Source organism: Agrilus planipennis, unplaced genomic scaffold, assembly GCF_000699045.2.
Source record: "Agrilus planipennis isolate EAB-ADULT unplaced genomic scaffold, Apla_2.0 scaffold165, whole genome shotgun sequence".
Lineage (NCBI taxonomy): Eukaryota > Metazoa > Arthropoda > Insecta > Coleoptera > Buprestidae > Agrilus > Agrilus planipennis.
Window position 1 is genome coordinate 642,301 of NW_020439087.1, and position 23,401 is coordinate 665,701.

General features: G+C 33.4%; 1 protein-coding gene across 1 annotated transcript in view; it reads right to left on the reverse strand.

Moving 5' to 3' along the window:
- LOC108738086 (dorsal-ventral patterning protein Sog) overlaps nt 1-23,401 on the reverse strand; it is an 84,674-nt gene that overhangs the window by 36,310 nt on the left and 24,963 nt on the right. The window lies entirely within an intron of this gene.

The following is a 23,401-nucleotide window of genomic DNA, read 5'->3' on the forward strand; positions in this document are numbered from 1 at the left end:
ATTAGTCGCCATTGATAACGGATTTCATAATTCTTCAATTACACATGGAAGCCTGCGAATGAAAGTTATCTTTATCTAATACATTGCATGTTACATACCATCTATTTGTTTTAATAAACAGCTTTATGGTGAAACTAATTGTTTCTTAACTTCTGCTACGTTTTGTGAGCGGTAAATAGAATAGATACAAGCTCCAGATCGCAAAGTATGGAGAAAACTTATCACAGGTGGGAATTGGTGTGTTCCTTGACGTTTTCCACTTCTTGGTGGCCCGACGAAGAGGCAGACATAAGAAAATATGATACAATGCTCCTTCTTACTTCGAACTGGTTTCATTTTTAAAGAGCCAACAGTAAAGTGCAACTAGCGTGCATTTTAAAATACGTATAATGTCGTAAATAACGCATAATCTGAATTATTACCAAAGGCCGGGCTATTATATTTAGCGTATTTGCACATGCGTTATTACATTATCATGGTAAACTTACGAAAGGAGAAACTGTTAATTTATACCAACGATCAGAAACGTTTATTGGAATATTTCGGGAATTTTTAAGTCGAAACAGCAATAAGTTCGTGCTAAGTTTTTTTAATTAAATAGGGACCTAATACAGAAAAATATACCTTTTATTGGATTTTGATGGTGTCAAGATTATATTATATAGGTATATCATTTTCATCTTCCCCACAAATTGTTTCTGTCCCTATATTTGTTACTCTTTGTAATGAAAAATTTTATTATTGTAGAAATTTGTCCTAAAGTTATTCCTGAGTGTATTTATTTAAAATCGCTTCGCTTAGGAAAAATTAACTGTCATTTGAGAATGTTCTCGAACCTTCCAAAAAATTCTAAAACAATATATGAACAAAGGCTTTCACGGCCGGAATCCATAGTGACAGCACTACCACTGATGATATCAGCCGCAGTAGCTGACGAAACGTCTGGACACCGGAACTCTGTTTACACCTTCACTAATTCTCTGAAAGGTCTTGTATGTTTTCCATTTCAATGTGCCTACACGGAGAAAATGAAAAAGGAAAATTTACCTAAATATTAAAGCGATATTTACAATCTATCCCACTAGCCCGTTGCTTTGTAAGCGAAAATAATAAAAATTACAATTTGAACCCGAATTTGTAAAAATAAAATCCTAGAAGAAAAAAATGACTAGGAATTTTAATTGATATTACAAATTTAATTGTAATAATTAAGAAACAGAATAATTTTTAAAGAAACATGTCAAAATTGAGATTATTACAAGTTACCTAATAAATTCTACTATTTCAAACTGTAACAAAGTTTGAGAGCAGATATTGTAGTTTTTATGCCCTCATGTACACACAAATACACTTACTTATTTCTGCCACAATACATTAGGCATAAATAATAATCTTATGTGGCTCGCTCAATTAGTAGTAGATCATATTGGCGCCAACTAAAGTAGAACACAGCAGGAACTGTTCCTGATTTGCAGGGAATTACGATATGCTTATGATTGGCATGCAGATACTTCTTATTGTAAACAATTGTTCTTAGTCTAGACAAGACAAGAAATGGCGTTAAACTACCTTGCCTTGCCTTGCTCTTTAAAACAGAAGAGAAAAAGGTGTGCTACACATATATTACGAACGACTTTTATTTCAGGGAACTATATTGTAATTGCCTTTTAAAAAGATAATTTCAACTATTTATCTTATACTTTAAAATGTTTTCTAATGAATACTTTATTGTAACATTAAGATAGTTTACGCATTAAACGGATTGGATCTAACTATTACTTTATAATAGATTTAGCTCTTCTAAAAACAGATTTTATTATTTTATTATTTATTAGTATACATTTATTCATTCAATATTAACATTTATCTAAGTTATATGTTACTTGATGGGCTGAATTAGTTTATCTCATTACTGCACCGTATCTTTTATCATAAACTCAATGCGAAGCTATTCGTTTTATAGTTTAAAGTATCCTATATATTGATAACAGGCTTTCTCAATTCGACTGTATTTTTTGTGTATGTTACGCGATGTCTTCGCTGATTTTGAATCGATTTTAATGATCTTTTTTTATTGCATTGGTTATATTTCAAGGGCGATTTCCTTCCAATTAGGAGAAAGTATTTTACATCTGAGGGTGGAAAATGTACATAAATGCAAAGTCATGAAGTCGGTTAAACAATAAGGGTACCTATTGTGCTGGATATATGTATAATTGTGTTTTATCTCTCTACGGTAGAGTTACTGTTCAAACTTTTTCTTCATAATAATAAGTAAATGTAATAATTTCACAAATTTGCGTCGACAGGATTATAAAAGAATGTTCGAACGGCATTTTCACCAATATTACGTTTTTACAACTATTGGAACTAAAATTTTGAAGAATATCCTTAAATATCTTTAAGATCCTTGTGATTATGAACTCAAAATTCAATGTTGAGGATATTATATCACAAGCAAAATTTTTTAAAAANTACCAACATATGCAGTCACTTCGGACATCAGCATGGAACCCAGAAGTAGATTAGAATAGCAGCATTAAAATTCCTTTGCCAAATATGTCCAGGAAACTATTTAGAAACAGACGGGAATGTGAATTGAAAGTTCATTTAAACACCAAATACGGACTACCTTATGTTTCGTTTAGTCGTTTAGTCGCTAAAGTAAACACTAAAGCAATTTGCTTTAAAGATTGCAACATGAATACGTAACACGGAACCTTATTTGTTCTACAGCATGTTCAATTTCGACAGGAAAGCGCGCAAAATATCACAAAAAGAAAAATAATAAATGACATGATAATTCAAATCCTTAGCAGATTTATTACCAATTGGATCATAGCATTAGAGACATAAATTTTGTTTTACAGGGGGATGAATACCTAATGTAGGTAAATAATTTTATTATTTAACATTTTTAGAATGTCTTGCACCTACTTCATAGGCTTTAGAAGGCATTGACAGTAAAATTACTGAATTACTGAACTAGGAAAACTCTATAGTTATCTTAAAGAAAATCTAATATACTATATGCAAATGTGAAAACATGTCCTTGTAACTTACGCCCATAACATACTTACTACCTGATATTGATATAGAGAAATTAAATAAAAACAATTTTTATCTTTATTTATAAAATAATTGAATTTAATTAATTTAAAATGAAATTCTACATATGTCATAAAGATTTGTTAGTTCACCAAGAATTTAATTATCATCGTCATATTTGTGAACTTTTATCACAGGAATGAATTTTTTAATTTTTATCACTCTATATTTGTCCTATTGAACCGTTTCTATGCATACATAAATAATAAAACAAGTATGTGAAATGTTTTAAATTAGTGAACTATTGCTTAAAAATCCTTGATTTATTTTAAGAAGTGGCGCCTAAGTTATTATGTTCGCATAGATTATTTGTTTTCGTCGTCAATTTTAATAAATTAACGAATCAGTTGATTAAGTAAATGCATAGTTTCTTATTGGCAAAAACATCTCCAAAACACAAAACACGCCAAATATCTACGTGTGTAGTTGATCTGTATGTGCGTTATATGCAATAGTATCTAAAGCTTTTTTTATGCGAAATATTATCAGAACAGTTGTAAATGAATTAAAATCTGATAGACTTAGTATGAGGTCAAACACTTATTTATAAGAATTAGAAAAGGACTGAAGATGATGATCTTATCAATAATGATCTTTATAAGTTCATATCAATTTCCTACCATTCTGTTAGTTCTGTTAGATGAAAAGTTACAAGAAAAGAGGCTGATTTTCGGTATGTAGAAAGTCGGATAACTCAGGATAGTGTAGTATCCAGTAGCCTCTGAAAAAAAAAGTCACTTCTATGATCGCGGACGGTTAATTTAGACATTTGAAAAAGATTGTTAAAGGCGTATGTCAGGAGATTGGCGCTGTATAGGTAGGAAAGGTGAGAAGAAAAGCTTGGAAATGTTTGAAATATGGTAGTGATGAGGATACCGTGAATAGAGAAGATTAGAAATGAGGAAGTATTAGAAGTAGGAGAACAGAGGGCGCTATGGAAGTTAATAAAAAAAAAGGTGACAGGTTAGTAAGGCATGAGAGCTAGATAGAGATATTAGAAACAGAAACAGGAGCTAAGAGGGGTAGAGATAAGCCTAGACTAGATTACTATTTACAAATACTTAAGGATGAAGGGATGTCCTAATATTAGGGAAATACGAGGATTAGTTAAGGATAGTAAAGAGTAAAGGTGTTTGTCCGTCTAGTTTTAGGACTGACGACCTTATGATAATGATTAAAAATACGTCTTCAGCGAAATCCATCAAGTACCTAGGTTTATCTACTTACTGTATTTTCAGTTGGAAGTGTTTTGACGTATTACCGCCACAGACGTAAAACACAGTTGTACACGAAACATTATTTCATACATCAAGTCGAAAAACTAAATGCAAAACAGGCGTATTTTCTAAGTAATAAACTATTGTAGTTTGCATTTAGTATTTCAAAATGGAATGTAAATTCAGGAACCATCCCAATATAAACCTAATTAATGTATAATATAATATATAATAAACATTTTTAATTATGTGGTTGTATTTTAAACAATATTTAAGGTTTCAAACAAACCGCATATCTGATTATCGCCACTAGGTAAATCTATTTTTACTTGTTTTCATCAATTTCATCTTTAAATAGCAGACCATTTCTTACATATTTCATCATATTTTACCGAGATTAATTATAATAATAGGTATATTTGTTTAGCTTACGGCAAGGTAAACCATTATCCGACTAATCATTTTTACCACAAAGAAATTGCGTAGGTATGTATGTGTTTCACGGCTCATTGATTCTTATGATTAAATGCATACAATTGCAGTAGCACGTTGGTAATAAATAATACTTTGGAATTCCTACTCAATCGAATTTTAATTATTTATTCCATTCAGGTAAAAGTAGCAATGACAATTAGCAAGAATTGTTGGCTACAATACGGGAATACGTAGAAACATTAACACACCTGGGAAGAACAATACATACATATATATATGTATATATATGTAAAAGACGTAGATGCAATAAAAAAAGGAGAAAAATAAATGTAACAATTGAGAGCAAGAAGAATCATATGTATATTAAATGGTATGCCTTGAAAAATTATAGGTAATAGATTAGTATATATTTGTTTAATTTACAGCAATTGAGAGTGCAAAGTTTTTAAAAAGTAGGAAAAACTACTACAGGGTACTGAACCCAAACCGAGTAGGTACCCAGTCTACTGTATCTCTAATATAAAGACGTTATACCAGACTAAACCACTTAAACCAGAATTATAAAATTACATCAATGAAAGCATAGTGTTTAATAATTCCTCATTCTATCATTTAACTTACATGTTTAACACAATATAATCATTACTACAATAATTAGGAAAAGTTTTATATTACTGATAGGTCCGATAAATTTGTGGGACATTCTACCTAAAATTAATGAAAATTTTACGTAGAAAATTAATAAATAGATATTGGTATTGCTATGAAAGTACCTTGTTTTCAAAAATTACTTTTCTATTATCAGAACTGTGAAAGAAATCACAACTCCATTTGTAGAACGGAACACTGTTACAAATTAACATTAATGTACATTGCTCGTCATTTACTTTGATATTTAATTGGGTAATACATAACCGAACTTAAAATACTGTTTGTCCAAAACTGCTTTTCGACTAATTTGTAACATCTGCTCAAAGATTTCTCGGAGTCGTTAAATGCAGTTGAGAGAAAATTATTGGCATTCTATTCTAAAGTTTCTGACATAAATTCGTACGTATTTTGACAAAAGTACTTACAGAATTATGAACTCGCCACTAAATGAGACAACAAATTGTACACATCGCAATAATATCATTGATTCTATTTATGTAATGCTCAATAAAACGCTTTTAGGAACGCGCGATTGGCAAAAAGCTGGCAATTAAATCAAACAATACCAACATATGCAGTCACTTCGGACATCAGCATGGAACCCAGAAGTAGATTAGAATAGCAGCATTAAAATTCCTTTGCCAAATATGTCCAGGAAACTATTTAGAAACAGACGGGAATGTGAATTGAAAGTTCATTTAAACACCAAATACGGACTACCTTATGTTTCGTTTAGTCGTTTAGTCGCTAAAGTAAACACTAAAGCAATTTGCTTTAAAGATTGCAACATGAATACGTAACACGGAACCTTATTTGTTCTACAGCATGTTCAATTTCGACAGGAAAGCGCGCAAAATATCACAAAAAGAAAAATAATAAATGACATGATAATTCAAATCCTTAGCAGATTTATTACCAATTGGATCATAGCATTAGAGACATAAATTTTGTTTTACAGGGGGATGAATACCTAATGTAGGTAAATAATTTTATTATTTAACATTTTTAGAATGTCTTGCACCTACTTCATAGGCTTTAGAAGGCATTGACAGTAAAATTACTGAATTACTGAACTAGGAAAACTCTATAGTTATCTTAAAGAAAATCTAATATACTATATGCAAATGTGAAAACATGTCCTTGTAACTTACGCCCATAACATACTTACTACCTCATATAAGTGTGAAAAATTGAAACTCGAATGACTCAGGCGTGTTTAATACAATTGATTCTTAATTGTTTAATATCTGTAAATGAGATCTTTAACAACATTTTTTTAAGGTAATTAATTACTTGCATTATGTCAAATAAACATCTATTGACTGGAAACATATTTGTTAACATAACGTAATTTGTGCTAGACGTAGTGACATAATTGGAATATTTTTTTTGCTTACAGGATGTGTGTGTCATATTATTGTCATACTTATTTCAATTGAATTGTACTGATTTGATTAAGATAAAAGAAAACAGGCAAGGCTTGCATTTATATTCGTAGATAATACGTTCTATACACTAGTGGTAAATTGTGAACCGGATATTCTTCTACATTCAATCATCCGAGGACGGCATCATCTTTTGAAAAATGCGGTACCTATGGTATAGTAAAATTCGAAGAAATATAGACTGTAAAATAATATAAGTCTAAAAAGTGCAATTAAAGGAAACATTTGGACGGCTGTAAAGCAGCCAGGATCTTTTTAAACAATTTTATTAAAATGAAAAGGCTACTTCAATACTTATGCTCAATAACTTTTAATCTTTAATATATTGTGTGGAAAATAAAACTGGATAAAGCATGCAAAATAGGGGATTCTGAAACTTAAACTATAATAATATCCAAAGAGGTACTACATAACATGTAGTCAAGAAAAGTTCGTTAGTAACTGCTCATAAGCCTCCATTATCAACTTATTAAACATTAAATGACTCCTGGACTTGATCAAAAGTGAGAGGGCACTGTCTATTCGAAAACTAAACAATGAGACGTTACAATGTCAAAGGATGGATATCACGAAGGATCATATGTACAAATGAAATAAGTTCCAATTAAAATAGTTATTTTTGATCGTTTTTATCGACTTGATGAAGAAAAGTTTGTTGCTGTTCTCACAATTAATTTCGGATTGATGTTTAAAAATTATTAAATATTTACCGCCATTGAAATTAAAGTTTTTTTTTATGTTTTTCATATACTGATTTATTAATTATTTTCTCTATCGTTGTAAAATAGTCCCCGTAGTCAATATTGTTATAAGTGTGCTCACACAAACCAGTATGTAAGTACATTTTAAATAATCAAACGTGAAGTTATTTCAATGTCTTCGCTCTCACAGTCAGTTGATCCAGAACGCACTCAATATTTAAACTTGAAATAGCTTTTTTATTGGCTCTATTTTTATATCACGCATACGACATGACTGCCATAACAACTTATCAGCAAACCATGTGCATCAAATGATCAATTACTACACGAATGTACAAGGTCTAATATTTACAACGCCCAAACACACGACGCATAGCATACATTCAGGCAATAAAAGCATAATAATCAAAAGAAAAGTGTATATCAGGAACATTTTGCCAATTGTTCGAATTTCGAAACAGTTTTGGCTCGGTCACATCACTAAAATCATAAGATCACATGAGCAATTTATCTTCTAGGTTATCAAGATTACGATAGATAGACTCAGGCGCCAGTGTAGGTGTTTAAAGCTTCCCGAATGCATGAAAAATATTAGAGCTGTCAAGACCGTAAACACTGAGAGGAAAATAAGCTCAAAAAATAGTTGAAAATTACTAACTGCAATCTGACAGGTCGAATTGCCAGACAATTGGTGTTATCTTTCGTTTAAATTGCTTTGATGTGATCGTTTAACAACAGGTAGATTTATTAAATGACTGATAAAAGTGAATAATACAAAAGTATAATCTCAAATCCATGTATTTCCCCTTTATTGTAATTTCATAAAACGACATTTGCCTTCATTGCCTCCAGTTTCATTTGTATTGAATTGTAAACCGTAAAAGAAAAACAATTCACTTTGTTAAACTAGAATAGGTATAAAGTACAAAATTATTAAAAGTACACAATCATTAGGTAAATTAACGAGATGTCAATTAAAATCAATATTCTTCATAAAAAAGGTAGTAAACCATTAGAACTAATCATACATTTAATTAGTTGTTATTTTGTTACCTAGAAAACTAATTTAATATCTCATTTAGCTTCCATCTTGAATAAGTAAAAATGATTGCAAATAATTGAAAACTTACTCTAAGTATCTTTTAGTACTTCATTATTACAAGGTCGTCAGTCTTAAGACTGGTTGGATAAGCACCACTACTTTTTCCTATCTTGAGCTAACATACGTATGTTGCTGAAACTAGAACAACCCACCATATCTGTATATAGCTATTTGTAAACAGTAAACCAGTTTAGCCCTATTTCTACTCCTCTTACTTCCAAATTCTGCTTCTAACGTGCCCCTAACTAGCCCTTCATACCAGAGAAGGTGTCCTAGACAAAAATTTTCAGTCTCTCAGAGTCTTTCAGCATCTCTGAGAGTGTCACAGTCTGTCAGTTATTGCCTGGGTGTTTTTATGGATCTCTCACAGTCTCTGTATGAGAAACTCGAATGATAAAATTGTTAATTCAGAGATTCGAGTCTCTCACAGAGAGACTGAATGAATAAAACTGAAAAATTGAGAGATTCGAGTCTCTCGAAAAAAGACTCTGAAATATGTTGAAATTTTAACCATGTCTATCGAGACACCACTTATTGAGAGATTCGAGTCTCTCGTTCAGAGATTCGAGTCTTTCGTTCAGAGACTGGATACGAAATAAGGATCTCTCTATGAACGACTCGAGTCTCTCGTTCAGAGACGTTAAACAGTTTTTTTGACAGTCTCTTGACAGTCTCTCTGAGCGACACCAGAGAGACTCGATGAGAGACTGAGACTCGAGTCTCGCTTTCAGAGACTTTGAGAGACTGAATATTTTTATCTCAGGAAGTTATCTCGCCTACTTCTTATTGACTTCCATAGCGACATCTGTTCTCCTATTCTTTCTAATACCCCCTCATTTCTAACCTTCTCTTTCCAGGGTATCTTCATTATTCGCCTGTAGTACTTACAGAAAAATAAATTTTCACAATAACTATTTAACTTATGAAATCGATTACAAACAGAGTTTTTTAATAGTAATATTCAATCGGTACCTTAATGGGTCATTTTAAAAGATATTCATAGACTATTGATCTCACGAATCAATCTCAAGTCATTAAAAGGCTATACTAACCGATATACGTAAATATGCTAAACACAACTCATCAAGCTGTAACGTGTCATAAACAGTGATATATTTTATGCTTTTACAACAACATTAAAATTTTTTATTAAACCTTTTGAGTTAAACATTTGTGATCTCATAAAACGTCTGCGACAAACTTTTAAATACACGGTTTGAACTTGAATTCAGATTATGTCATCAGTTTTGATTAGTGATCTAATTGTACTCCACTTCTTGTTGCGCAATATATACTTAATTTTCTTTAATTTCATAAAATGAATCACTGCATTAAAATACGAAAATAAAACGTTTTTAACCACTGCCACTGTAGTTATAGCGCATGGAATTGTTCAAGTCCTGTTTAGTTTTTCAATTAACATAAGCAATATCGTAAGTAAATAAAATATTATATAATTGCAATCAGGGAGTACTTTCTTTGGTGTACGACAACATTTCAGATTGCTTCTTTTATAAAGGATTCATTTAGTTCTCCTTCTGGAGATATGAGTAATTTCATCGGGAAATTGGTTTAATATATTGTTAGTGTTGCCGATGAGAAAATGGAATTTTGGTGGGTCATGTATCCGAACAATTCCCGAAGTCAGCATTTTTTTTTGTTTTGAGTAGCTCTCTGATCTATCACCGAGTGACTTGCATACCTCCTCAGGTTTTTCCGCTTTCAAATTACTAGGTTAAAACTAAGGATGTACTGGATACGGATTTTGTCAGGTACGGGATAACAGGGTCCCCGGCAAAACCACTACAGTTAATAGTTCATGATTTCGTCCTGGAGAGCTTTCCATCAAATGCCACCCTCATCAAACCACATTAAATCCCATTCAACAGTTGTTTAAACACTCAATCACTGAAATTTTAATTCTTGGTTGACGGATTTTCAACGAGAGATGAAGCTACACAAATTATAACAACTGAACGTTTTTTCTCAGATTTATTAAATTATTATTGCTGATAATGGTTTTTTCTCTTTTTCCCGTAGAATTAGTAGTCACTACCGCGTTCTCGACGTCACTATCCGATACCCTACCCGATCCTAAAAATAGGGTCGGATCCGCTGGGTATCGGATCCAAACCGGGTTCCCGACCCATCTCCAATTTTTATAATTAACTTTAAAAATAGTAAGTGACGCTGGAGATAAAAAATAAAATAATATACGTCAGAATAATCTAACTAATAAAACAAACGTTGACAAATATGAACTGAAGGCTATTAATGATTTACTATTAGTATCTAAGTACCTTCACATGTTGGAATAGTACAGTGATTGGATTTCTGATGTAAAGTTATGAAATGATTATAAAAAAACTGCATTCGTTATGTTTTACATTCACAAACGTTTCTTCGAAAGGAATGCATTTAACGGTAAAATTTGTATCGGGTGTAATGAATGAACGTAAAAAAACTTGAGAAATCTATCATTGTGGATGCAAATGAAATGCCTTGACATTTACTTTGTCGCTACTAAAATAATAAGTAGTTTCCGTACAATGCAATAAGCAATTAAAGATCAGACCTGTTATAATCAAAATCGGGATCACGACACCATTTGGCAGTACACCGCGAAAATTTTCATGTTCGTTCCATGCTTATGGAGTCTGTAAGTGGCTTGTTCATGAAATAATGATAAATATATAAATATAAGTTTTATTTATGTGGGATTATTTCTCAAAGAAAAACAAAATGATGTTAATGAAGTTTCTAGTGAGAATATTACTATACTGAAAAAGTTGTAAAATATCGGAAAAAGATAGCTGATTGCCAGACTAGTGCTAAATCATTTAATAGACAATAACACAAGTTTAAAGGATTATTTTCGCTTAATTCCACAACTCTTCTATATTGTGCGTAATCATATAATAAACTAAATAACGTCTTAAACGCCAAAAAAAATAAGCATCCCATTTCTATCGAAAAAAGCTCTGCCTTAGGTTATATGTATAATAACTGGTTTTTGAGAAGTATCAAAAGTTCGGCCACTTTCTGCAATGTTTTAGATCGTTCTAATCAAATGACACTCGATTCCGACGATATAGCGTCAACTCACATTCGGCTTTCGTTCCGATTCTCAAAAGAAACCACTTATGTCTAGTACAATACAGTGGAAAGTCAAAGTCCTGCTGCATTGTGAACTATTGTTGATACAGTTTTAGTTAATTATGTTGTCAAAAACCGGTGAGTTAAAAGTAGAAACTTTAAAAAACGAAATGATCTCAATAATTTTAAATTTATTGTTTTTATAGGATCAATTATTTGACTTTAGTACAAAACTTCGGCTTTTGGTTTTGTTAAAATCGAGTATAAACCAAGAATTTTTAATCTTGTCCTCTCTCGTTATCCTGATTATCTAGATATGATCTTTGACCTTAATAGGCAGTGATTCATTGGTACATATGCTCCAATATCGCTTTATACAATCAGTTTTTTTCACTTCAAAAACGTTTCTTGAGACATCCATAATAACGACTCTCTAACAAAAAATTAATTTGAGTTAATCTCAATTCCGATCGTTTGACGGATTACATCATATTCGTCACCAGTTTCTACCGATGATCGAGTTGGCTAGTTTATAATGGATTGACATAGGAATAAATTCTTGGAAAATACATGCAATCGGTCATGGACGTTTTCCAGCTAGACAATGTGACTCCTGCCGGCAATAAATGAGCGAGATTAGAACCTATTCATACATTTATGTTCAATGGCAAACGTATTATACATACGTTTCTCTCCATTATTATTCCAATTACTTATAACTAATCACATATTGTTGTTGCGTAAGTGGCTTTTACCATGCAATAGCGCATTACAATACGAGAATTGGAGATATTGCACAGTACAATAGAGAAAATTTATCTATGAACCTTCATTTAATGGTACTAACACAAACCCAAACGTCTTCACCGATATTATGTGCACCTCTGAATATGTTACAAAGGTCACTATAAACTGTTTTTTTTGCGAGAATCTCGCAAAAACCACTTTCATCCATAAAACAGTTGCTATCAAATTTGTAGCTTACGAATTTGTTTGCAAAAATGTAATGTTACTTTTTTGTCTTTCTCCTGCAAACTATTGCTTAACAAAATTGCCATTTATCAATTCTATATTTTCGACAAAATAACTGTCTAATATTACGTATATTACCAAAGCATTTATTATAAAACGTAATTAAAAGTTACTATTCATTTGCTTTACTGTCCGCTCTTTCAAATAAGTAATTTTAAGTAATTAACAACGTTATAATTAAAACAACCCTTTTTGTTAAAGGACTTTTCACGAATCAAAAAATTGCGTCATTAAATGATACAATTGATATGATGCAATTTTTCCTGTTATTACTAAATAAATAAAAAAGTAGGAAATTTAAAACCAATACACGTAAAACTAAAATCAGTATTCCTATTTAACAAATTCGTGATGAGCAAAGCAAGACAAGACCAAGTCTGTCGCAGTCTTGCTATTGGTCTTGGTCTTTCTTATTCAGTTTTAGTATTGGTATTGCTGATATAGTCTAGGTCTTGCCTTAGACAAAAATTTCAGTCTCTCTGTTATTGCCTAGATGTTTTTATGGATCTGTCACAGTCTCTGTATGAGAGACTCGAACGACAAAATTGTTAATTCAGAGATTCGAGTCTCTCACAGAGAGACTGAATTAATAAAACTGAAAAATTGAGAGACTTGAGTCTCTCGTAGAAAGACTGAGTTATATGAAATATGTTGAACTTAGATAACTTTAACCATGTCTATCGAGACATCATTCATTGAGAGATTCGAGTCTCTCGTTCAAAGACTGGATACGAAATGAGGATCTCTCTATGAGCGACTTAAGTCTCTCGCTCATAACAGTTTCTTTGACAGTCTTTCGACAGTGTCTCTCAGCGAGACCAGAGAGATTCGATGAAAAACGGGGTTTCGAGTCTCGCTTTCAGAGACTCTGAGAGACTGAATATCTTTATCTCGGGTAGTCTTGCTGATATAATCTCGCTCTTCGTCTTTGCTTTGCATGTCAAGTCTTGGTCTTGCTCAATTAATTTCGGTCTTGTTTTTACTCTTGGTCTCGTTCGTCAGATCTTGGTTTTAGTCTTGGTCTTGTTCGTCAGATCTTGGTTTTAGCCTTGGTCTTCTTCGTTTGGTCTTTGTCTCAGTCTTGCAAGTACACAGACAATCTTGACCTTGATATGCAAGACTGCAATAGTAAGACCAATTTGACTCATCAGTCACTAAATTAAAGAGTTAGACAAGAAAAATTACAAAGGTTTTGATGAAATAACGTAATTATGATCGACAACCTGTTCTCCCTATAAGTACCTATATATAATCTATGAGTATAAATGTTTTGTTTAGTAACCACGTAGTCATAATTTTGTAAAATTGACGTTTACATCTGCACGAGTGATATATTTTGGTATATGGGCATAAATCTTCAACTAGACTTTAAATTTTCTGTTTTCAACCTACCAGTTGATTCATGCTATCGTGTGGGTGAGGAAAAAAGGTTAATAAGAATAAAAGCGTCGTAAAGGTGATGCGAATTATAATAATAATCGCATTCATCACGCGGTTTGTTTAGGAAGTTGCAAATCACGTCTGAAACCAGGCCAGTATATTGCGATTCCTGTCTCGTCGGCAAATAATAAGTCGAAAAATACGGCCGTCGAAATTGGAACAGGCAAGACTTTATTTTTATATTTATTGAGGCGAATCAGACGAGAGAAGCGCCAACCTATCAACACTCGACTGTTTCAGACTTTGTCACTATTATGATGACAACAGCATGGAACATCTTGAACAATTTTGGTCGCAGAAAAACGTCTTTTGAACCTATAATGACTAGTTTGAAGGAATTAAGAAAAAAGGCATCAAATAGATGTTTTTATACGTGGGAACTCAGAAGAAAAGGAAACTTTTCCAATTATTTTCTTATATTACGAGAAAGACATCGGAAAAAATAAGGTTTAGAAATTCTCTTATAGTTTCAATACACATACAGTTGGAATACATTACCCGACTCAAATTTATAGGAGCATGCCCCATATAGTATGCGGGCCTCATGTGGCTAACGAGGGGCAAGCCGATATAGGGATTTCCCCGTAGATTCCTAATGAAAATCCCATCAAAAAGAACTGGTGATACTAAAATGAGGATTGCCTTTTATGTTTTTCATATAGGTCTTAAGGGGCAAATCTATCACATGTATAAACTTACAATTAAATCTACCTTGTGGGGGCTCGATGAAGCAAATCCGTTTGAAAGTACTCTCGGTAAAATGAAAAAAATTATAATAATAATCTCCTTGCCCAATTACGTCGTCGTTTCAATGAAATCTTTTACATTGCAACGAACCAACAAGTGTACTCCTGATATTGTTATTATAAGGCAACAGAAACCAGACGCATTAGGTCGAAAAACAGTAAAACGATTGCAATTTAAAGTATTATTGACTACAAATCAGCTCAATAACACAATCTTACTTAAGAGCAAACAAATTCTAGAAATAGGAAATATATATGTATATATTGTATTTTTTTCATTAATAATGAAGTTCATTTTTCTTGCCCTTGGTGGCAACCTCATGGGGCCCATGGTTACCCACCACCCTCCCTGCACCCCCCTCAAAATTCTAGTCGGGAACATGTAAGTATTTCCTATCTCTACTCCACTCATACGTATACCCCTAAAATTGATTTAGCAAAATCCTTTGGCGTTTCTCTGTTAAGGCAAATCTTTCCTTCTCGTTGGTAAGCATGTTTAGATGTACAGGGGTCCGGATTTATGAAGACAAATTCTATTTATCTCAAATAGATACATAGTATTCAAGAATATTCCGAATACTTCCATGTTTATCAAAATATTTAATTTTAATTTGATTTGTTAGATGGAAACACGCAATTCTCACATACGTTACAGAACCAATGGCATCGTTAGCTGTATAGAAAAAGGAAAGATAAACAATTTTCGTTATGTTTAATAAAATTTTGTGATTTTTGGTCCAATTTTAGTGTTGCGGGAGTGTCAACGACCTCGCAATGTGTCCATGCAAATATAATCGGTAAAAACAGAACAATACCCACTACATACAGGCACAGTCGTACACATATAGTGCGGTGACTGTGCTTTTACGAACTGGCCGCGATAATTTTAGACGCAAGTTGTAAAAAAAGGGACGCCGACACGTCACTCGTTTTCGTAATGTGACGAAAATATGTGGTAACCGTCCAACGATAGCGTCCGTAGCGTCTCGACGAAGCCAGTACGGAAACAGCGTTAAAAGCTCCTTATTCAACGGCTACGTAAACGAACGTGCCGCTGTCGTCTGTTGCGGTCGGTACTTATGCATTTGCGGTTTTATTTCATAACATAACGTACGTGATGTATTAGCACCAATTGCCTAGAACAACACAGAATTTGTTCACCCGTTCATTTCCGCGACCCTGTCCCACATTTTTAAGAACACCGACGCGACGTAACGTTTCCGATGATTTTCCACTGTTCTAACGAACTATTCTCATGAAATTTAAGACTGTTAGGTACCAAATTTTTTTTATTTTCTTTTCTTTTAAGTTTCCTTTTTTTTTAAATCAAGCGGAAATTAATAAATATTTTAGTAGGTATGTAACCTTTGTGAGTTAGATAGAACAACTGAGCGAAAACAACGGCCACAAATTCTGTATTTGAAGCCTTACCTGTGATAAGGGGTGTAGTGAGCCCCCGGAGGTTTTTTATCAATCTTAATCTAACCCAGAGGTTCCCAATCTTTTTCGGTTTGCGTTTCTTTCCGCGACGCCCTTGATACATAAGATTTTTTCTAAATTTTTGACTTTCTTGAAAAATTGAAAAACTTTCTTTTTGAAAAGCGATAACTTATTTAACAGCGAAAAAATAAAAACGGATACTTGCTATTTTCCTTGGGATAATATAAAATATCTAATTTCCGTATCGATACTGGATAACCACCATGTGGTTAGGTTAGTTGAAAAGAAAATTAATTAAATTGTTTAATTAAATATTTATTGGTGGCCTTATAAGGTCACCGCGGCGCTCAGGAGGGCCGCGGCGCACACTTTGGGAATCATTGATCTAACCTATTCTATCTATATAATATAATCTAGGTTAAATCAGATGTAGTAGGTTAGTTTATGATGGGTACAAGTTTCCCTTTTTCCTTCCGGATACTTTTCCTACCTCTTTTCATAGGAGATGCATTTGTTGTAATTTTATGATCATCTTCCCATCGCTTTTTTCTCATGTTTTTCATAATTAGGTCATTAAAGTCATTTCCAAGAAAAATAAGTTGTTCTCTAATAAGCTAATAAACTGCAACAATACAAATAAACAGGGAAATATTTACAGATACTAGACAGTTAGTAACGTAAACAAAAGAACATGAGAGTGCTTCACAGCAAGGGGTAATAAATACCACAAACGAATTTTGGCAGATACTGAAAGGTTTTATTGCCTACTTCACGCAGATATTTCTTAAAAATAGGATAATTATGAATTTATGTGTAGATACAAAGATACAGTATGACACAAACCGGAACATAACTCGACGAGCCCAATTAGCAAAACAGAATCCTTTTGCAATTTTCTATTTAAAGCCGCTAGGGGGCGAACAGCCTATTCAAATTCTTTTGTATTCAATTCTATCAATATCAATAACTTTAATTACTTGTACTTTCCTGTAATCCCTATTAATATTTCAGCTTCGCGTACTAACTGTATGCCGTCCGTAGTTAGCATCCTTTTGTAATTATAATTTTACGATGGGTTTTCTTCAGTGATTTGGGACCACATTTTATTTCTCAGTATTTATTATCTTCAGAACTTTCCAATCTTACTACTACCCTATTGATATTCTAATTTTATCCACCAACTGTTAGCTCCTCCTTCACAATTTTTCTGAAGACTTCTTTTGCATAACTCAGCCAGTTCTTATCCCGTCTTCCTACTTTCTGGTAGTGCTTACTACATTTCATCCGTCATCCTTCCTTGTTAAGTTTCTAAATATATTGTTGTGTTGTTGTCTTGTTATTTAGTGTTTATTTCTTGTGAAGTCCTCCAAAAGCTATAAAGTGGCCTGTTTAGCCATATGGTGTTCATCATCATCATCATCAGGTCGTCAGTCCTAAGAATGGTTGGACACGTACCTCCACTCTTTCCTATCCCGAGCTAAACTTCGCATTTCTCTAAAACTAGAACAACCCACATCGTTAACTATTTGCGAACAGTAATCTAACCTAGGTCTACCTCTACCCCTCCTAACTCCCGTTTCTGCTTCTAATATGTCTCTGACTAGACCTTCATGCCTGAGAAGGTGTCCTACCAACCTATCTCGCCTATTTTTTATTGACTTCNTTTTTATTGACTTTCTTAGAGTCTTCAGTTCCCCTATTCTTTCTAATACCTCTTCATTTCTAACCTTCTCTATCCACGGTATCCTCATCATTCGCCTATAACACCACATTTCGAAGGCTTCTAACCATAACTGATGTTCATGGTATATTTTAAGTATTGAAATTCTAATTTTTTATTCTTAATTGTAAATCTGTTTGTACATATCGAATACAAAAATCGTCTAGTGAATGTAGTGTAATTTGGATGACAAATTAAAATATGTATGAGGTACATTTTTTTAAATATGATTAATCTAAACAAAATTTTAAACCGCCAATTTTATCTGGCATACCTTTTTTAGGTAATTATAGATAATTGTCGCCCTTCATTATTTTGTGGCAAAGTTATTTGAAATAAATCAAAATGTAACCTTCTATAGGTAGGTACTCTATCTGTAGGTAAAGCGACTTCATTATTCATCTTCTGCCATCGAACGATGATACGATATTTCGTATCTACTGAGCTCATGGCGCTAGACTTAAAAAGAACAATTTACATATAGAGTAGTATCGAAGCCGTTTAAAGGAAAATTATATGCTAATGATAGCACTAATCGAAAGCATCCAGTTCAGGATAAAATCAACTGGTTTTTTCGTCTGCGTGCGAGTTAATTAGATCATTCGTTAGTGCAAGTTCGAAATGTAACTATCCCGGCTTGCAGTTTGCGTTCAATTTTCTTACTAATAAGCTTACGATCATGATCAGTCCAGCTTTAATAATGCACACGAATACATTATTATGATTAGCTGTCGCCGATGTTTTCTAATGAGACATTGTAACTTATTCACATCCGTACGTACATACACGCACGTCTGTGGTATATTATGGATGCTGGTACATGTACGTTTGCATTTTATGACCTCCAACACGTTGCCTGCTCGAGATACCTTTATATGGAGATGATGATTTTTTACGGATCCGGTGGTGGTATCTTTATTGAATGCTAATGGGATAGGAGTTTTCGAGGTAGAATAAAGCGCGCCGTATGTAGGAGTCGATATAAGGGGCGCTGTTCCGACTGGCGAATTTGAAAAATATCGCGACCATTGTGTCGATTCGAACGCCTCGTCCTTTTTTTTTATCCTTTTGTCTACCATTATCCTACTGCAGCCACTTATAGATGCTCTAACACAAGGGTGGTCAACTTTTGTTATGTATGTATAGGATCCACTTTTCCTTTGAAAAATTTGTCTTGATCTATACTATTACGTGGGATTTCATAAAGAAAATTCTACTGGTTGCAAATCGAGATCGCGAAAGTCCCACGCACCCCACTAAGGGTTATAGATTTTTACTTACTTCTTTTTACTGTCCTATCAGTAATGAGAATCCTGTGGTTAGCTGTTTCTAACCAAGAAGTCATAATTTGTTGCATATCGAGGTGAAGTTAATGATAATGAATCTTCGATATGGAAATCAGTAGTGTCATCTTCGTTAACTTTAAATATANTTGCATTTTATGACCTCCAACACGTTGCCTGCTCGAGATACCTTTATATGGAGATGATGATTTTTTACGGATCCGGTGGTGGTATCTTTATTGAATGCTAATGGGATAGGAGTTTTCGAGGTAGAATAAAGCGCGCCGTATGTAGGAGTCGATATAAGGGGCGCTGTTCCGACTGGCGAATTTGAAAAATATCGCGACCATTGTGTCGATTCGAACGCCTCGTCCTTTTTTTTTATCCTTTTGTCTACCATTATCCTACTGCAGCCACTTATAGATGCTCTAACACAAGGGTGGTCAACTTTTGTTATGTATGTATAGGATCCACTTTTCCTTTGAAAAATTTGTCTTGATCTATACTATTACGTGGGATTTCATAAAGAAAATTCTACTGGTTGCAAATCGAGATCGCGAAAGTCCCACGCACCCCACTAAGGGTTATAGATTTTTACTTACTTCTTTTTACTGTCCTATCAGTAATGAGAATCCTGTGGTTAGCTGTTTCTAACCAAGAAGTCATAATTTGTTGCATATCGAGGTGAAGTTAATGATAATGAATCTTCAATACGGAAATCTGTAGTGTCATCTTCGTTAACTTTAAATATAAAAAAGTCGATTCACATAAGTATGCCGTTCCAAAACAAAAATAAAATGAGCTACATCTGGCTATATTGGAATATTTCCAGAAATCTTCTTCGTTTTTGACTATAATGATTACATGCGTTTGTAAAGTTACAATTTCATTTCCAACCGCCTTCCTTTCCATATGAAAGATATCTGACGTATACATGCTTCAAATTCAAATCCTACTTGAGAGGAAAAGAAACGGTTGAAGAGGACCTTGATTGGTCCTACAACGGTCTGAAGTAGAGGGGTTTTAGTTGGTAGGTCCGAGAACTTCTTCCTCGGGAATCCGACACTACCCAGTCGTACGGACTGCTGGGTGTCTTTCGAGATTTCCCCTCTTCCACGAAACCATAAGAAAAGGAAAAGAAAACTGCACATTTTTCATTTATTCAAAATTATGAAATCTAATCTGTTAGTCTTCAGTTACCTTTTTAATTTGGCGACGGAGTTTTTCACATGTTATAAAAATTTAGACCGAACACATTTCGAAAATAATTCAAATGAATATGTTGAAAATGTTCAATTAACATAACAGTTTTTTTTGTATGTGTCGATACTGATGATCATTTGAATTTTCCTTTTCCACATAATCATAAGTTTTCAGTCACTTAATTTCGATGGAAAATCTGTATCATCCAAGCACCTACTATTATTTAAATCTGCACATTTTTCATCTTGTTCATTGAGAAAAATTGAGATTGCCTCTATCGGCTGTAATCGATGAACAATCATTTCGTGATCGACTGGTCGACGAATTGACCATACCTACTCTCCAATACGGTAAGTACAGTTAGTGGGTGTCAATAGAACGAAGTAGAAATCAATATGAATACAGAAATAAAAACAGACGTCTGCGTTCGTAGATATATTTCACTTTGCAGTCGCTGGTGCGGTGGTTGTTTGTTGGTAGCTGTGGTGGTGTAGGAGATACGGTGGTTAAAAGTGGTCGACCTATAGGATATTTTGAATGGAATGAATTATTAGAAAATTGTAAACATAAGTGCGAGTCCAACCAGTCTTACAACTAACGACCTTGTGATGATAATATTATCAACGTGTCCGATTAGTCAAGCAACTGTAATAAATAATGATAAACAGTAATTACACTTGTCCATTCGTTTTTTGTATAAATCGAAGTATGAAAAAGCACACAGCAATTGTTTTCCTACACGGTGGCATCAGTAGATGATGATTTAACAAAGATAAAGATTAAAACATTTGGTGCCCTTGTACACAATACCAATTTTTACCGTAATTAAGATTTGACCGTACAGACGTTCAGACCGTTGACATGATGCGCCGAATTCCTGTGGTTTACCGGAGAAAAAACGTCTATTCTAGATTATGGTCATACAGCTACCAAGAGTAATTAGGGTTCAATTTAATATTGTGTCAGCAATTGGACATAATAATACATATAGCAGAGACATTGGAATGAAAAAAACTCAATCAAAAATTCAAAATATAACGTAAAACAACAAAAATCACGCACCCTTTTACAAATGACAAAAAGATTTTATATTTCATTTGATATTTAATAATTGCGGTCTATTTTGTTACGCCGTTCGTAGGCAGTTAATATTCCACACAATACTCTACTACATATCCAGTGAAATTAGTTTATTAGTAGTTACTGTAAGCTTCTATAATTGTTTCAAAAATAGTAATAATTTTTACCATCTTAAGGTTAAGGTTAACTCCTTACTGAATCTGTACTCACAAATAGAAATCGCTTTCCAAATTCCATGTTTTAGGGCACCTTCCATAAGTTTTGAGTTAATATGATGACGCCACAACCAAAAGGTATGCAGGTAATTGAAAAAAAACTAAAATATGTGAAGGCAGTATCCAACAATAAGTGCCAAACTGTCTAGGAGCAACATATAAATAACAAAATAAGGCAAAAATGAAAATAAGATAGTAATGTATTCAAACCACAGAAATGAAATTTACCACATGTGAGGCTAAGTCAAAGACTGAAGATGAAGTGCAAGACCGCACTGTAACACTCATTCGAAACCAAAATAAAAATACAATTTGTTGTAGTGAAGTTCATTATGAATATTGTATGGATGGCTGCAATTGTCTCGCGTCCCTTTTGTCGTGCAGTGTCGCACTTTTATTGCTAACACACCTGCGCTGCCGCGCTCGCTGTGTCAAGCAATGAAAATTTATGCTGCATTTCAATGCTTATTTATTAAACTCGGTAATTAACGCCGTGCTCTGTAATCATAATTACGCCGAGCGACTAGAGGAATAAATGCTTGGAGCACTGCTGGAACCGCTTCGTGTTTTGTACTAAACATAAGTGGAAAATTCTACACAACCGGGGTACCAATAATTTTAATTTCAATTGGCACGAATACATGTTGTGGACTTTTTACCACAAAAACCTACGACGGTTTATAAGGTAATTAGAAATATTTTTTACGCTGTAACTATTGCTGGCATGTGTACAATTAACTTGTCTCATCTGGAGTTTATAACAGACTTACGATTAATTCATTAGGTATTTAATGTTTTGCTTTCCTACAGCTTACTTAAACTGTTTATCGCTTATTCTCTGGTCTTTCTAACAAGACGGTGAATAGTAAAACATACATTTACAAGAATATAGAAATAATAATGACCAATATTTTACTTTTAATCTAATCGAATGTGCTATAAAACCCAAGATCGAAACCAAAAGCAAGAGCACACTTACAGTAGAGAGCTTAAGAAACCACGACTGCGGGGATTTCACTGAAAAGTGATTCTACAAGACTCTAGAAGAGGCGAAAGTACCTACAAGTACCTAATAAAATCATTAATGCAGGCTCGCCCCTTTTTTTACTAGCAAATTATACCTATGGTAATATGTATGAGTGATATTCATTTTCTGAACTAATTTTTTTAATACATTTATACTTCGTAGCGATGTGACCTTCAGTTTGACCGGCGCAAAGTAGACAGGAACAGAACTAGGCCAGAAAAGGAAGGAGACAACTCTCGGTCAAACTCTTAACCGGTAAGGAGCGTATAATCCGTACAGTACTGCACCGAAAAATTGACCATGTTATCCACTACAATTGCATTGCTCAAATGTGCTCTTATTGGTACCATTTACTACTGAAAATATCAACGAGATGTTTATTTATATTTGAAGACATATTAAAGGCTTTAACGCTTGTTTTCGACTCGCACTACTATTCATGATTGAACAAAACTTTTGG